Below are 18,399 nucleotides of genomic sequence, written 5' to 3'. Positions count from 1 at the left end.
CTTCGTAAGGTTGCTACTAGCAGTATGGCGTCGGGTGGAGTAGACAAGGAACAAGCACAAGGGTTATTTGTAACGAGGGGGAGGAGTAATGAAAGGGGAAAGGGAAAGGGCGGGAAATCTAGATCCAAATCTAGAGGCTCTTTCAAGAAAACGTGCTTTAGTTGTGGTGAGCTTGGCCATTTTAAAGCGGCTTGTCCAAAAAGAAAGTTGAAGCAAAAGAACGAAGGCTACAAGGAGAAACAAGAGATGCAAGAGGCGGGATATGTGTCAGAAGAGGCGGATGAATGTTTCTCGGTGACAGAGGTGTCTGAGAAAATCTTCGATAAGTGGATGCTTGATTCAGGGGCGTCACACCATATGTGTCCAAATAGGGAGTGGTTTACTACCTATAGGAGTATAGATGGTGGTACAGTTATACTGGGTGATGATAGTATATGTAAAACTGTGGGACTCGGAACAATACGTATCAAGATGCACGATGGAGTGGTGAGAACATTGACGGACGTAAGACACATACCCGATTTGCGGAAAAATCTAATTTCCCTTGGTGTGTTGGAGCGGAACGGCTGTAAGATAATTATAGAGAATGGCTCCATAAAAGTCGTTAAGGGTTCTTTGGTGGTAATGAGAGGTACTCGTTACGGTAATTTATACAAACTTTTGGGGACAACAATTACGGGAGATGTAGCAGTAGGAATCAGTGGAAGGGATCCAACGGCTAGTACGAGGCTTTGGCATATGCGCCTTGGGCATATGTCAGAAAAGGGTCTATCTTTGATGTGCGGGAAAGGCTTGTTGAAGGACATGAAGAAGCCTTGCATGGAGTTTTGTGAGCATTGTGTGTTCGGGAAGGCACACAGGGTGACGTTCTCTACAAGTAAGCACAGGAGCAAAGAGGTGTTAGACTACGTACACACCGATGTCTGGGGACCGGCAAAGTTACCTTCCAAGGGTGGTTCCAGGTATTTTGTTACATTCGTTGATGATCATTCGAGATTTGTCTGGCTTTATTTTCTGAAGCATAAGAATGAGATATTCAACACATTCCTGGTGTGGAAAGCAATGGTTGAGAACAAAACTGGTCGAAAGCTGAAGACGTTAAGGTCGGATAATGGGACCGAGTACACGGATGGGGCATTCAAGGAGTTTTGTAATCAGGAAGGCATTGTGAGGCACTGGACAGTAGTAAACACACCTCAGCAGGAGTCGCAGAGAGATTGAACCGTACACTACTTGAGAAGGCTAGATGTATGCGCTCCAATTCGGGATTAGGCGTAGAATGGTGGGCAGAATCTGTTGCTACAGCTTGTTATATTGTGAACAGGTCTCCACATTCTTCTTTAGATGGCGGCATACCTTACGAGGTGTGGTCAGGTGAACATGCAGATTACAGGAGACTTAAGGTTTTCGGTTGTACGGCCTATTACCATGTTAAAGGTAACAAACTTGACAATAGAGCAAAGAAGGCAATTTTCTTAGGATATGCTACAGGAGTCAAGGGTTATCGGTTATGGTGTACGGAAGACAAGAAGTTTGTAATCAGCAGAGATGTGGTGTTTGATGAGTCATCTATTGTAGCTATGGCGAAAGCTACGGTGCCTAGTTGTGGTGATGTTGGGTCTACTAAAGCTCAAGTAGTGGAAGTAGAAGCCGAAGACCAACGGGTTTCTAGGAATCATGATCAGGTGGAGCATCAGGATAAAACTGAGGATGAGGAAATTGATGAACCCGATCATGAGGAGGTTCAAGGGGAAGGTACACAAGTTTTACAACAACAACAGCAGGATGTTTCGGTACACACTAGGCCGAAACGGTTATATAAGCCGGTACAGAGGTTAGGGTCAGACAAACCTCTTAGGCATTACGGGCAGGCAAATGTGGTTGAATATGCACTCTCGGTGGAAGACGACGAGCCGGTCACCTTCAAACAAGCTATTACCGCGGAGGAAAGAGAGAGTTGGTTGGTTGCTATGCAAGAAGAGATGGAGTCTCTTCACAAGAACAAAACATGGGAGGTTGTCCCATTACCCGAAGGTAAGTCTGTTATTGGTTGTAAATGGGTGTACAAGAAGAAAGAGGATTCTTCCGAGATCAAAGGTATAAGGCAAGACTAGTGGCCAAGGGTTATGCACAGAAAGAAGGGGTCGACTACAATGAGATTTTCTCACCGGTCGTGAAACATACTTCTATTCGGGTGCTATTGAGTATTGTTGCTCACAGGGATCTTGAGCTGGAACAACTCGATGTTAAAACCGCCTTCTTGCACGGTGATTTGGAAGAAGAAATTTATATGGCTCAACCTGAGGGATACAAGGTTGAGGGCAAAGAAAATCAAGTATGTCGTTTGAGGAAATCTCTTTACGGATTGAAACAATCCCCTCGCCAATGGTACAAACGATTTGATTTTTTCATGCTAAAACATGGTTTTCGCAGAAGTGACTATGATTGTTGTGTATACATCAAGAAGCTTCGCGAAGGTGACTTTATTTATCTCCTTTTGTATGTGGATGACATGCTTATTGCTTCTAGAAGCATGGTGGAGATAGATAAGTTGAAATCTCAACTGATCAGTCAAGAGTTTGAGATGAAAGACATGGGCGCTGCAAAGAAAATACTGGGAATGGAGATTAAGAGAGAGCGATCAAGTAAGAAACTGTACTTGAATTAGAAAGGTTACATCGAACGAGTAGTTTCTCGATTCGGGATGCAGAATGCGAAGGCGGTGTCAACACCTTTGGCACCACACTTCAGGCTCTCGGGAAAACAATCTCCCACTACTACGGTGGAGAAGGATCATATGGATCGTGTACCGTATGCTAGTGCAGTTGGCAGTTTGATGTACGCTATGGTGTGTACTCGTCAGGATATTTCACAAGCGGTCAGTGTGGTTAGTAGGTTTATGGCAAACCCGGGGAAGACACATTGGGAAGCTGTGAAGTGGGTCTTGAGGTACTTGAAGGGTACCGTTGATACGGGTTTGTGCTTTGGTGGAGACACATGTCAGGTAAGCGGTTATGTTGACTCGGATTATGCTGGCGATCTAGATAGAAGACGATCTACTACTGGTTATGTATTTAGGGTACATGGTGCTCCAGTTAGTTGGCGATCGATGTTACAATCTACAGTTGCGTTATCTACTACGGAGGCCGAGTATATGGCTATGGCCGAGGGTGTGAAGGAAGCATTGTGGTTGTGGGGTCTTCTGGATGATCTAGGGATTAAGCAGGAGTGCGTGGATGTATGGTGTGATAGTCAAAGTGCGATCCACTTGGCGAAGAATCAGGTCCATCATGCTCGTACTAAGCATATCGATGTCAGGTATCACTTTGTACGAGATGTCATAGAGGAAGGTGATGTTTCTCTCATGAAGGTACACACAGATGAGAATCCCGCGGACATGTTGACTAAAGTGGTGACATGTAGCAAGTTTCAGCATTGCCTGGAATTGCTACAAATCGGCTCGTGTTAAGTTGCCCGAAAGGGCGTAATGGCAACAAGGTAATCTCTATGTGAAGGGTTGGTAGAACTACGGTAGGCTTGATCCTGTAAAAGGGTACGTAGGCAACCATGGTCATATGGTGCAGTCGGATGAAGTTACAAGAAGAAGATATATCTTACAAGGAGTATCCTGGTGTTCGTCCAAAATTTGAAGTGTATCAAATTATGTACGAGGTGGAGAATTGTAAGAGGCGGTCCAAAATTTGGTAGGCGGTTTGGTGAAGGTCGGTGGAATTGGCATCCCATTCCACCGACTCCAATTTTGAGTCCAAATTGGACTCAAAATTTGGAAACCCTTGCATATATATATATGGGGTATTGAGAGCCTAACATCAACCAACACAAGCAACAACAACTCTTCTTTAGAGAGAGCTAAAGAGAGAGAGCAAGTGAGAGAGAAATTTTTTGTTCATAGTTTTGAGCGGTGTTAAATTTCTCGGTCGTCGAAGATCTAGTATAGAAGGTTAATTTCTATACGGTACCATCTTGGGACGAACTTGCGGGTTGTGTTAGTCGTCTTCATCTATCCTTCAATAAAGATTTCTTTTCGCCCGAGGACGTAGGCTTTAAAGCCGAACCTCGTTAAATTCTGTTCGCATATTTGATTTTGACTTAGCTTTTCGATTAATCTTCATAATCGGATCAATTTCTAGGATAGGTTCGATAGCTTCCGCGACTTTTAGTTCTAACACTAAATATCCTTTTCATTATTAAATGAGCAAAGACTTTTAAGTGCCAAGAAATTATTCCTTTAGACTTTCAACAAAAAAAAAGAAGAAATTATTCCTTTAGGAAACATATCACGAGGATATGACCCATGATTGGATAGTTATGGTATTGGTTACTTCAACAATCCGAATGTGCAGAAAGCAATGCTTGTTGATGTATACGATGTTATCCTGCCTTGGACTTCTTGCCGGTATGAAGTTTTTTAAATCCATATGTGAAATTTGACATGTGCTTTTATTTTATTTAAATTTTCCAAGTTATAACCAAACTTAATCAATTAATGTATCTAATTTTTCCTTAATCGAATGTAACTTATAATATCACGGTTAAATTTACTTCGTCTTTTGTTTCTATTTGATGTCTTCTTATGTGGGAGTTCGGACAATGGAGTACACTGGGGGTGAACAAAGTAATTCGGAGGTGACCCATTAGGTAGACGAACAAAGTAATTTGGAGGTGCACGTGTATAATGTGAGAAAGGAGAAAGCTATGAACATATGCTGTTTCGCGGCACCGGCGTCAAAGACCCAGCGAGAGAAAGAAAAAGAAATATTTGTGAGGTCCATGGCGGGTACAGTTGTGTTGTTCGGGTGGTGGAGGTACCTCCATACAGACGCTCATGATCAAGAATGTTGATGAGGCCCTGGTATTTCTCAAGGTCAATTTCGGTTTGGGCCAAACATGAAGAGTAAGTTAGAGAGAGAAATAGGGTGTGGGCCTAATATGTGGGCTTGACTATCATAAAATAGAAGTGGGTTAGAAGGAAAAATAGGGTTTCTTGAGTTTATGTGGTTGGTTCGGCCGTCTCTACCGGTTGCGATCTAGGTATGGAGCGTTTGGGGTCGGCGCTAACACGATGGATGACCTTGTGGCGCTAACATGAAGAGTAAGTTAGAGAGAGAAATAAGGTGTGGGCCTAATATGTGGGCTTGAGTATCATAAAATAGAAGTGGGTTACAAGGAAAAATAGGGTTTCTTGAGTTTATGTGGTTGGTTCGGCCGTCTCTACCGGTTGCGATCTAGGTATGGAGCGTTTGGGGTCGGCGCTAACACGATGGATGACCTAGTGGGTCACACTCTCATTCAACTTATGTTTGTTGTATGATTCTATTATGTGTGTCATGTGATGGAGTTGATGAAGGGTTGTATGAGTTTTTGTGGTTGGTTCGACCCTCTCTACCGGATGCTATCTAGGTATGGATGAAGGATATGATGCCTAAAGTAAGAAGGAATGGTATCCTTCCGAAGGAGTGTCCTTCGACCAAGGATGCAATGCGTGCAATTTGGCTATTAGGATCTTAATGACCTTATTCGGAAGATCATTAGTCCGGTCCAATTAGGGGTCGTAATGCTTAGCTAGAAGCCAACTACGATCGTCGAATCAAGAGTTAATTCGCGGCTAACATAGACCGGATCCTACAAGGGTTACACAACAGAGTAATGATTTGAACGGAGAGAATTGACTAGATGGATAATGGCAAATAAGTGGATTGGATCCGTTATTGGTAAGTCCTGAAAGATTCGGAGAAGTCCGAAGAGATAAACATGTCCGGGCCCAAAAGGGAGGCCCGGAATGGCTTTAGGGAGGCCGGCCATGTGATGGCCGGCCCAGGCAATATGGCCGGCCATGTGATGGCCGGCTAGGCCCTAAGTGGGCCGGCCAAGGAAGCCCATAAAGGGCTATGTTGGCCGGCCACTTAAAGTGACCCAATGGAGGGTACTTTGGGTGTTGCCTAATAATTAGGTTTATGGAATCCTAGTTTGAGTCTAATACCTCTTCTAGGGATTTTTATATATACCTAATTATACAACCTAAAGAGAGAGGAGAAATTCTCAAGAGTCTGAGAGTTAACTGAAAGAGTTTCAGAATATACATCTCAGAGAGAGAGAGAGAGAAAAGGAGTTTTCTCAAGTATCTAGTCAAGAAGAAGGAGTTCTTCATCTCAACCTTCAAGAAGGTCCTAGCTGACTGAAAGGAGGGAGTTCAAGTCATTATTCGGTGTCTCAAGTAGAGGAGCTACACTTGGAGCTCTTATCTTCCGAATACTGATCGGAATTTAGTTCGTGGGAAAGCGATTAAGAGGTAATCATCTTTCCAATCTAGTTCATTGGTATGTTCATGTATAGATTCTGGAAATAGTGTTAAGCATATGATGTTTGAGATTCCGCTACCAACACTAGTCAATTAGGTGTATGAGATACACTAGGTTATTCCCCTATAGTGGCATCACGAGCCGTTTGCATGAACTATCTTTGACTAGATGAATTAGATTCATACTTGAACAACTAGATATTAGTGTTTTTGATGTTTGAATAGAGATTTAAACATAAGTTTGATGAGATCAAATTAGGGTTTTGGATGAGATTCATGACCTAGAAACACTAGAAACCTAGTTTTATGAAAAGAGTTTTCATAAACAAGCTTTAGGGTATTAGAATTTTGATAAAAATCGTCAAAACCATGAAGATTGGTTGATGAATTGATCAAAAACAGTACCTAACAGCAGCTGGAACAAAGAAAAAGAAAAGAAAAATCAGTTGGAACGGTTGGATTTCCAAAAAGTTTGGAAACCCTAATGGCCGGACCGGCCAGGACACGTCCAGGACGCGTCCGGGCCGGACCAGCACGTCTCGGACAGACAGTCCGAGACAGACAGGGACTGGAAATCCCAGTCCGTGGAGGACCGGGAATCCTAGTCCGAGCTGGACTATGAGTCCGAGACTCTCGGGTCTCGGACGTCCCAGAGCGTCTTGGACGCGTCTGGGATATCCCAGTCCAACACGGACTAGGAGTCCGAGACTCTCGGGTCTCGGACGCCCCAGCGCGTGGGACGCGTCTGGGACATCCCAGTCCGAGACGGAATAGGATTCCGAGACAGGAGCGTCTCGGATATCCCTGACGCGTCTGGGACGCGCTCGAGGGAACCTATTTAGAGTCTCGGTCTAGGACCGAGACACTGGACGGGTGTCCGGACGCATCCAAGATCGTCTGGAGCGACCAGAAGCATCTCGGATGCGACTGGAAGCTTCCAGACGCGACTGGGATGCGACCGGAGCATCCAGAAGCATCTAGGACGCGTCTGGACGCGTCCAGAAGGCATCCCAGAAAGGATGGCCTTTCCGTCTATGCACAGAAGCGTCTGGGACGCGACTGTGGAGCACGGGTGCATCTCGGACCGAACATCCGAGATGGCACAAGTGCTGTCCCGAGACCAGACACGTCTGGGACGCGTCTGGGAGTTCCAACAGCTCTCGGATTAAGAATCCGAGAGGGATGTAAGGCGACCGGATGGTCTGGACGCGTCTGGGACGCGACCAGGACGCATCCTAGACATCTCACCCGAGATGTCTATGGTCTGTCCTAGGACAGAAGCGTCTAGCCAGGCTAGGACGCGTCTGCCCGAGAGACCAAGCACGGCAGGAAGGTAGTGTCTCTAGGACCGGACCTTGACCAGGTTGAGTCAAGAGTTGACCAGAGACCAGTCAAGGGACTTTGACCAGGGTTGACTCAGATCTTTTTGAGTGGGACTCAAGGGTCTTTTAGGCCATGATCTGAAAGGGAGTTTTTCAGACTTTTCTCCCGGTTCCGAGCATAATTTTTTTCCGACATAGACCCGGGTTAGAGGAGAACCCGAACGGAGTTTTTCCTTATATTGATTCTGGAAACAATTAAGGAAGAAACATAATGTGCTTCTATTTTGAGTATTGAGAATACGAAACTTTAGAAACATTAGACATAGAGATGTCACAAATTCCCACGAATAGCTATACGATAGCAAAACCTAGAAACGAATCTAGGATACGTACTTTATTTATTATGATTGTCATATTTTTGTATGTATGGATGTGTGTGATTGCGTAGAATAGTATACCTTTAGATAGGATTATCGTTTCTTGTTCTAAGCGCAAGGAGTTGTGCCCGAATAATACTTAGAGTATAGGGTCTTAGAATCTATTGACGAACTGAATGATGAGATCATGGTTCAAGTGGGAGTAGTCAATAGAGGTTCTTGGATATGGATCCAATCGAACCATAGGCGAACAAGAAATAAACTTAAAAGATGAGATCTTTTAAGGGGTAATACTAAGATTTAACAAATCATTACGCAAACCCACATAAACTTTTACGTAATAAATCATGAATGGTTATGCAAGAGTTCACAGTAACGCAACTTGATAAATTACGTAATAAGTCCCAAAAAGAATTTTGAGTAAAGCCTACCCAGATTAAGACACCTGTTGAGCCCTTGTTCATCGATGGTGGGTCATGCCAAAGCAGGGTGCCATCTTTTACCTCGGGACAATGCGGGTAGATCTATGAAGAGGTCTACATGTCTAAATGGTTATTCTCAAACGAGTCAGCAAAAGGGTTTTGGACTTCGAGGCTAAAGGACGATTTAATGTTTAAATCGTTAACCAAGAGTCATATGAGATATGATCAGTAAGGAGTTACTCACCCAGGAGGGTGAAGTTAAGGGCAGTGCCAAAGTACGCTTAGCTTCACAGGAATGGGATCTTGGAATTATATTATTCTAAGGGGACAACAAAAGTAGAATAATATAGGCAAATTAAAAAAAATTGCCAGGATAACGAGTTTAATCACTTTCGCATTTCTTACATGTAGTTTAATTATGACAACAAACATCTTCAACCTCTACACCATACTTGAGAAATTGAACGATACCAACTTCGTTCAATGGGAGAGGAACCTGAGAAAGGTTCTAGGAGAAAGCGCAGAAATATTGGACATTCCGATCCCCGTACTTTCAGAAACTTCTTCTAATGAAGAACGTAAGCAAGTAGACGATATTCGAAGGAAGTCAGCGCCAGTAACCGGTTTAATGCTAATGGCCATGGAAAGAAAATATATAGATATGTTCATTGAAATGGAGGCATACACCATTATTCGACGGCGAAGAGAAGTGTTTGGAACACAATGTCGAATAGAAAGATTTAGAATCACAATGGTGACACTGGGAATGCGACTAGAGAAAGGAAAACCAGTCCGTTATCATGTTTTGGAGATGATTGATCACTTCAAAGACATGGAATGGATGGGGTCTCCTATGCCAGTCGACATGGCTGTTGACATCATCCTGAATTCATTGGATGAAAGGTTTCAGGATGTAGTAGCAAACTTTGAAGATAAGTTTGGACGAGTATCCTTCGAAAGTCTACTGGCGATTCTGGAAGTTGCTGAAAGTAGGTTCAGCACCCCTGAAACTCTAGAAGAGATTCTAGGAGTTCAGGAGACTGTAAATACGGGAACGGAAGACGTTAGGAGAAGGAAGCCGTCTGGCAAGAGAATGGGCAGGAAAGCACCAAGACCCAGAACTATCCTTCCTAACAAGAGATGTCTTGTGTGCGGTAGTACATCTCATTTTCGATTAAGAGATTGCCCGCGATTCTTGGAAGATCTAAACGACGGAGCTGGGAGTTCCGGTCAAGGTAAAAATTATTAAAAGTTATTCAATTAAATACACATTCCTCAAGGTATGTGATACCTAAAAGACTCTTATCATTAAGAATGACAGGAGCAAGAGGGAGCTGAGTATTTATTGAAGAGGAGATGAACCTGTCGAAAGCTGAGAAGGCAAGAGTTGCTGGAAAAGCTCAAGAAGGATCATAGACTCGATAGGCAATACTTTAAAGTAGTTTTAGTATTTCTTTTTTCTTTTTAGAACGTTGACTCTGTAATGAGATTATGGGAGTAAATAAAATATGAGATATTTTATGATGTTCTTAAAAGAGCCTATCTAGCTTTTAAGTAATTTTAACGAATGATCCGACTTAGTCATTCTAAATCTTGTAGGAGTACAAGAGTTCAGTTAATCGTAGAAAATAATGTTTGACATGAAAGTCTGCGATTAGTGTGATTAGAATGGACGTAAGACTTGATTGTGGAGAAGTTTTGGAAACAAATCCTAAATCGAGAAACGGATCTGGGTGACTAAAGAATATGATGAGATCATAAGTTCGATAGTCATCGGTCTTCCAAAACACAAAGTCTAATACGAATATGCCAAACCACTAAAAACCTAAAAAGCTGTAGTGAATAATTGAGTCCATCTGAATATGGATATTATTTTAGAAGGAGTTCTAAAATTGTCAATTATTCTAATGCCTAAAGCGTGTTAGACATAAGTTCTTCAAGAAGAAGAACGGGGTTTTCTCGCCAATCATCGAAACACAATGAGATTGTTGCTCTCGATGGTGTCTTCATTCAAAGGAGGGTCCTTTCAAAGAAGACAAGTGGGAGGAAAAATCGAATGGGATTCGATAAAGAGCAAAAAGAGGAAGTAAGGAGTTACTTGCCTTAAACAAAAGAGAGTAAGAATTACTCGGCTTTAAAACGAAAGAGAGTAAGAGTTACTCGGCTTACGTGACAAGGGATGTCGTCTTGAATGGTTCAAGGGACGATCGCCTGGAAACTTCTTAAGGAGTTAAGAAGGTTGCTCAAAAACCCCAATGAGTCTTGAGAAGATTCAAAAGAACTATAGCAGAAACCACTCTGAAATTGGATCGGAAATCCAAAGAGATAAGAGTAAGATTGGTTAAATCTTGTGAGACAAGAAGGTAAGTGGGAGTGAAACAAGCGTTGTTTCAGGTCCTGTATGTAGGAGACGTACAAGAGAGGACAAGAAGACGAGGGTGAATTAACCATGGGCATCAAAAGTCTATGGAGATAGACCTGAGATGATAAAGAATCGTTCAAAAGGAGTTTTGGAGAGGTCTGAATAAAAAGTTCTCTTGGAGAGAAATTCTACCCAACTCCCGTGATAAACATAGGAGAGACACTTATGTTAGAAAACATAAGAACGATCATGAGATGATTGTTGTTTACCCGAACATCTAAAGGTACTTGGAATACGAGAAGATGTTGTCGCCCATACAAGTTAGAAGATTGAAGAAAGTCATAAAAGTAATCTTCCGAAGATAAAGATAGGAATCTTTTAGGAAGGGCTAACAGATGGGAAAGAGTTTTCCATGCTGGGAGTCGTTACTTAACTCTACTAGATAAGAAAGTAAAATTAGAACTTGGGAAGTACTAATTTCAGTGGGAGAAAAACTGATATTATCATAACAGCTTACGAAGAGTTCGAAAGCAAGATAATAACAAAGCGAAGTGAAAAGGAAACTAAACTGTCACCTTAGAACGATCATGAGATGCTCGGGTCTAAGGAATTAGGATCCATGAGGAGAATCCTAAGAAGACTTGTAAAATTGAGAACGTGAAAGAGTTCACGCGGATGCTCAAATTTTACAAACTCTTGTTATCCGAAATAAACTGGGTTTATTTCGTCATCTAAATTGTGGTTTAGAATTTAGACGACAGTCCAAAAAGATGGAGTGTTCCAGGTAGGTTTATTAGATACGTGATCTAATGAAAGAAACCCTACTAAGTGAACATGGAAGCACATCATCCTACTATCCCTAGTCCAGGTCATTAGTTGGACAATAATGACTTAGGAAGACTAGCATGAGTGATTGACAAGATAGCGCTGTTTCTTGGGCTATGGGAATAGGAGTATTCAAAGGTCAACTTCATGGGTGTATAGTTGATACACTGGAAACCCGCCGAATGAGAGTACTTCAAGAGTTGAAGTTATAAGATGTCATAACTCTCATTTAAGCAAATTGGAGAGATTCCTCAAAACATGAGTACTCACTCAGTTTATGGAAGGAATGTCGAACTTTGGTACCGTCAAACGCCATCCGTAAAAAGTGGTTATAAAAGCGGCATACTGGGGGAGACAGGATAGACATGAAATTGAGTGGGAGTACAAGAATGGATTATGTTTTCCTGAGTAAAATCAGGATAAAGTATCTCCGGGCCACTTGATGAGAAACAACTGAAAAATGCATGGTCGTGCTCAAACGGATTAAGAGTTAATCGTTTGGATTGGAAGTTGTTCTCGGGATCAAGAGAGTCTGATAAATATGACATATCAGATGAGATACGAAAAAACATGGGAATCGAGCATTGCACTTGTTCTAAGTACAAGTGGGAGACTGAAGGATATGATGCCTAAAGTCTGAAGGAATGGTATCCTTCCGAAGGACTGTCCTTCGACCAAGGATGCAATGCGTGCAATTTGGCTATTAGGATCTTAATGACCTTATTCGGAAGATCATTAGTCCGGTCCAATTAGGGGTCGTAATGCTTAGCTAGAAGCCAACTACGATCGTCGAATCAAGAGTTGATTCGCGGCTAACATAGACCGGATCCTACAAGGGTTACACAACAGAGTAATGATTTGAACGGAGAGAATTGACTAGATGGATAATGGCAAATAAGTGGATTGGATCCGTTATTGGTAAGTCCTGAAAGATTCGGAGAAGTCCGAAGAGATAAACATGTCCGGGCCCAAAAAGGAGGCCCGGAATGGCTTTAGGGAGGCCGGCCATGTGATGGCCGGCCCAGGCAATAGGGCCGGCCAAGGAAGCCCATAAAGGGCTATGTTGGCCGGCCACTTAAAGTGACCCAATGGAGGGTACTTTGGGTGTTGCCTAATAATTAGGTTTATGGAATTCTAGTTTGAGTCTAATACCTCTTCTAGGGATTTCTATATATACCTAATTATACAACCTAAAGAGAGAGGAGAAATTCTCAAGAGTCTGAGAGTTAACTGAAAGAGTTTCAGAATATACATCTCAGAGAGAGAGAGAGAGAAAAGGAGTTTTCTCAAGTATCTAGTCAAGAAGAAGGAGTTCTTCATCTCAACCTTCAAGAAGGTCCTAGCTGACTGAAAGGAGGGAGTTCAAGTCATTATTCGGTGTCTCAAGTAGAGGAGCTACACTTGGAGCTCTTATCTTCCGAATACTGATCGGAATTTAGTTCGCGGGAAAGCGATTAAGAGGTAATCATCTTTCCAATCTAGTTCATTGGTATGTTCATGTATAGATTCTGGAAATAGTGTTAAACATATGATGTTTGAGATTCCGCTACCAACACTAGTCAATTAGGTGTATGAGATACACTAGGTTATTCCCCTACAATGGAGCGTATGGAGTCGCGCTAACAGAATGGATGACCTTGTGGACCACACTCTCATTCAACTTATGTTTGTTGTATGATTCTATTATGTGTGTCATGTGATGGAGTTGATGAAGGGTTGTATGAGTTTTTGTGGTTGGTTCGGCCCTCTCTACCGGATGCGATCTAGGTATGGAGTGCATGAGGTCGGCGCTAACACAATGGATGACCTTGTGGAACACACTCTCATTCAACTTATGTTTGTTGTATGATGCTATTATGTGTGTGATGTGATGGAGTTGATGGAGGGTTGTATGAGTTTTTGTGGTTAGTTCAGCCCTCTCTACCGGATGCGATCTAGGTATGGAGCGTATGGGGTCGGCGCTAACACAATGGATGGCCTTGTGGACCACACTCTCATTCAACGTGGACACCAACTTGTCATATTATTCGACGAGAGTTTGATGATTCTGTCTTTTGGCATAATTTTTTGTCGACTTAATTGTGAAGTTTGGATTCTATAAAGGTTTATCTTAGTTAAAAGTGTGATCTTTTTATATCTATTGAAAAGGAGAAAGATTTCTATATTATGAGAATTAGTATTGTATTAGAATACGAAGACGTTGAAAGCCTAATAATCAAGAACATAAATTATTAGTTTCTACACGCGTGAGGTAAATCTCGCTGTGTTATGTTAGTTGTCACGTTAAATTTCAGATAACACCAATAATGAATATGGGTGCAATGTCTCCTTGATTGGGGATTGAGCTTGCCTACCCAAGACTTAGGTTTGAGGAAATCTACTACAGTTGGGGTTTCATCCAACTATTTTGTTTTTCAAATATTGATTGTGCACTCACGGTTGGGGTTGCTCGTGGATCCAGTTTGAAGGTCTCAAGTCTTCGATTTCAAGCCGGAAAATTTTCCGGTAGGCGACCTGGTCGGAGAAGACGGAGAGAGAGAGGTGAGGTGGAGGGTTTTTAATTGTGAAAAATATTCTCAATAAAATATGTATCTCCGAAAATTTTTAAAATTTTGCATATCCGGGTCAGGCCCGCGAACCCACACGTTCATGGCCTAGTCGACCAAGCTAGTAGTTTAGAAAGAATCCTAGTTTAGTAAGATTCATAATGAATCCAGGTTTAGGAAGTTACCTTCTTCTAGTATTTCTATTATTTAAGAAAGTCCAGTTTGATTCTATCTAGGAAAGTCTAATTTCATATAAAAAGAAGTCCAGTCTGTCTTTTATTTCATACATTGAAGAGAAAACCCCCTTTAAGTTTAATAAAGTTTTAGTTTATTTACAGTTATTTACCGTTCTTCGTTTATTTACATCGTTCTTCTTTTAATTCCGTTGCGACTAAATCAAGTGGTATTCAGAGCCATCAAAATTCTGGAATTTTTTTTTCTCAAGAAAAATAAAAATAAAAATAAAATATCTATGGATACATCTCCTTTTGAATGTTGAAAAAATTTTCCGCGTTTATGTTGGGATCCCATTAGAGATACAATTCAATTTTATATTGATCGAAAAGATGAAAGAAAAATTCATCAAGTTTCTAAAATTCCACTCTTCGAAGGTCAATTCCATATAAATTTCTAGATTCAACACATGGAAGATTGGTTCAGAAATCAAGAACTTCATGACAAAGATAAGGTTTTTTTGGTTGAGCAACATATGTCCGAAAGAATCTATGAAGATTTCAATGCACTGCAATGGAGACTTATTGATCAAACAAAATCGATCATTGATGATTGGGATACATTAAAAAGTGTCCTCAGGTATGATTTTCTTCCTCTTGATGAATATTTGTCACATATAGAAACAAAGACTGAATCGAGAGTGATCGATCATATTGAGGGAGAAGTTGTTAACACAAGAAACAAAATTCGGTCGACGACGGAGGAGGAAGAAAGAAATAATTTTCCTTCGTTAGACCTAAACCCTAGTCGGAAGCACCATTGCCTCGCCGAATTATTTGGTGCATATGCAATTCCGGGAGAAGACATCCTTGTTTCGAATCATAAAAAATTTCTGCATCAATTATGTCCCACATCAAATCTTTCTCTATCAAATCCCCATCTGCGAAATTCTCTTGAAATAATGAAGAAAAAGAGGAGTAATTTCTCTATTCTCAAAACCTCGAAAATCCTAACTGAACCAGTGGCGAAGCCAGAATTTATAGTATGTGGGGGCACATATAGTACCCATAAAAAATGAAATTACATGATAAAATCATATACAATGATTTAAGAAATATCATCTATTCTCTCCCTCATGCGCGACTGTAATTGTACACCTTCATTGGTAAGACGTTACCGATAGTTATAACGTAACGTTTCACTGACAGGTACACACATATATCTATAGTTGTACACCCTCATTAGTAAGACGCTACTGATGGTTACCCACTACCTCTTATCGGTGGTAGCAAAGCGTACCTGATCCAAAACTCACAGCCACAACCTTGTCGTTGACTGAAACCCTACCATTGAGAGAGAGTAAGAGATGAGACTGGATGAGATTTTATCATTGTCCACCACCATTAATTGATAGGGAGAGGAAGAAGAAGTTCAAGAGAAAAAAAAAGAAACCGACAAAGAGAATGTGTTGGTGTTTTGTTAAGAGAGAGAGAGAAAGCCATAAATAGATGTAGAAAAAAAGTTAGAGATAGCTTATGGTGGTTGTCGATGTTACGTCGTCGAGGGTAATGGAGAAAAAGTTGGTATGGTTGGTATGTGCAGCGAGCACTTGATCTTTGTCTTAGTCGATCTAGCAGTTAGAAGATAATGTATGTTCATATAAAAAGTATGATTAATCACTATACACTTGGACTTTCAAGTAATAAGTTATAGGTAGTGGGCTTAAATCATATTTCCTTGAAGTTAGTAACTCCAAATTTGAACATTTGAAAATCTAACTTAGGAATGGGAGGGAACCAAAGTGGGTATGTGGGGGCATGCGCCACCATATGCCCCTTACCGCCACCACTCCTGAACTGAACCATACTCCGGCGAAGAAAAAGACGATTTGGGAGAAGTTGAAGTTGCAGATGAAGAACTCAAGAAAATATGGAAAGGGCTTTTCTATTGTATTTGGCATGTTGATAAACAACCAGTTCGGATCCAACTTATTGACCGTCTTTCTTCATTGTTGATCGAAGAAGCCACCATTGAGGAAATTCAGTCAGCTTTAGTCAAACATTACTTAAAAGTCATTGAACTGCATAGAGATCTCTGTGCAGTAATTGAAGTGAATAAAGATGTTATTCCAGAAGCTGAAAAAGCCGATAAAAACCTTTGAGCTGGAAGCTCCAAAAGTGATTCAGGAATCCTTCAAGGGATTCAAATTTTTTTGAAAGATAGCATAGCTACGAAAGACAATCTTGAAACCACATCTGGTTTTCTTGTTCTGGTTGGTTCGGTTGTTCGTGAAGATGTTCGAGTTGTTCAAAAGTTACGAGAAGCTGGGCCTATTATATTAGGCAAAGCGAATCTCGGTGAATGGTGTCTTTCGAAATCGATGAATTGTCCTGATGGTTGGAGTGCTAGAGGAGGTACAATTAAAAACCCATATGCACCTAAGAAATCGCCTGGTGGTTCAAGCTTTGGTTTTGTAGTTAGTGTTGCTGCAAACCTAGTCATGATTTTTCTTGGAACTGATACTGTTGGCTCAATTACAAACCCGACCTGCCTTAAATGTGGTGTGGGTATTAAACCAACTGTGGGTCTCACAAGTAGGTCTGGGGTTATACCTATCGGTCTTAGACAAGATAGTATTGGTCCCATAGGAAGGACAATATCTGATGTCGTGCACGTATTGGATGCAATTGTTGGTAATGACCCTAATGACGGACTCACGAGAGAAGTATCGCCATTTATTCCAAAGGATTGATACAAGCAATTCTTGAAAGGAGATGGACTCACCGGTAAGAGGATAGGAAACTTATGGCGTTACTGCAGGCACCATTATTATGCTTATCCGATTGAATCTCTTTATCAGCAATCTCTTATTACTTTGAGCAATAAGGGTGCTTCCATTATACCCATTCGTATACCCGAGTACGAAACATTCTTGAAAGATATGACTTATAACGAAGTGGTATCTATTCGGTATGAGTTGAAGCGTGATCCCAACTATTACTTGTCTAATTTGGTTCAGTCAAATGTCAGAACATTATCTGATATCATTGACTTCAATAAAGCTAATAAAGAAGAACAAGTGAAAGAAGTACTATGGGCAAAATACTTTTCTCTCTGCGGAGGATACAAACCCACATGATAGGGTATATTTTGAAGCATTGAATAAGTTAAGAAGAGTTGATCAAGCTTTTGAGAAACTGATGGTTGACGAAAAGATTGACGCGGTGATGATTCTGGAATTTCGTCTTACAAACATATTAGGAATTGGAGGGTACCCTAGAATCAATGTGCCTGCCGGGGTTGACGATGACATTCCTTTTGGAATCTCATTCAGTGGACTCAAAGGATCTGAACCTGTACGGGTTGAGATTGCCTATGCATTTGAACAAGCAACCAAGTTTAGGAAGCCACCAGAGCCTCTAATTACCAAGAAAAAGATGGGTGTAGACTTGGGTTTTTCGATGGCGTTGAGTGTAATCTTCTTCATCGATATACTAGATGACGGGAGATGTAGAAATTTGTTGGAAGATTAATATTCCCCACAATTGATCTTTCTAGATTCCTTGCAATATGAGATTGAAGTTAATGATATAATCCATGTTGGTGTCTTTGGGTTTTCATGCACCTTTCGTGCAAAGTGGGAATTACGAATCGCCATGACAAGGTTCATCGTATGCGGGTGAATCAAATTATTTTCTTCATCGAAACGGTTCGGGACGAATCTTCTGGGGAAATGGGAGCTGATGCAGGCGCCTCCGGACCAGGCCCGTGAACCCACACGTTCATGGCCTAGTCGGCCAAGCTAGTAGTTTAGAAAGAATCCTAGTTTAGTAAGATTCATAATGAATCCAGGTTTAGGAAGTTACCTTCTTCTAGTATTTCTATTATTTAGGAAAGTCCAGTTTGAGTCTGTCTAGGAAAGCTCTAATTTCCTATAAAAAAGAAGTCCAGTCTGCCTTTTATTTCATACATTGAAGAGAAAAACCACTTGAAGTTTAATAAAGTTTTAATTTATTTATTATGAGTTAATTCCTATATGGCCCCCTACTTTG

At 41.3% G+C, this 18,399-nt stretch overlaps 1 pseudogene; it reads left to right on the top strand.

Annotated features, from left to right (window-relative positions):
• Window positions 1-16,727: 16,727 nt before the first annotated feature.
• Window positions 16,728-17,486, top strand: LOC147563920 (putative amidase At4g34880 pseudogene; annotated as a pseudogene).
• The last annotated feature ends 913 nt before the right edge of the window (window positions 17,487-18,399 follow it).

This window comes from Eschscholzia californica, unplaced genomic scaffold, assembly GCF_041429995.1.
Source record: "Eschscholzia californica isolate CP2 unplaced genomic scaffold, dmEscCali1.0.p SCAF_1, whole genome shotgun sequence".
Classification (NCBI taxonomy): domain Eukaryota; kingdom Viridiplantae; phylum Streptophyta; class Magnoliopsida; order Ranunculales; family Papaveraceae; genus Eschscholzia; species Eschscholzia californica.
This window is presented reverse-complemented; position numbering and strand designations above follow the sequence as displayed.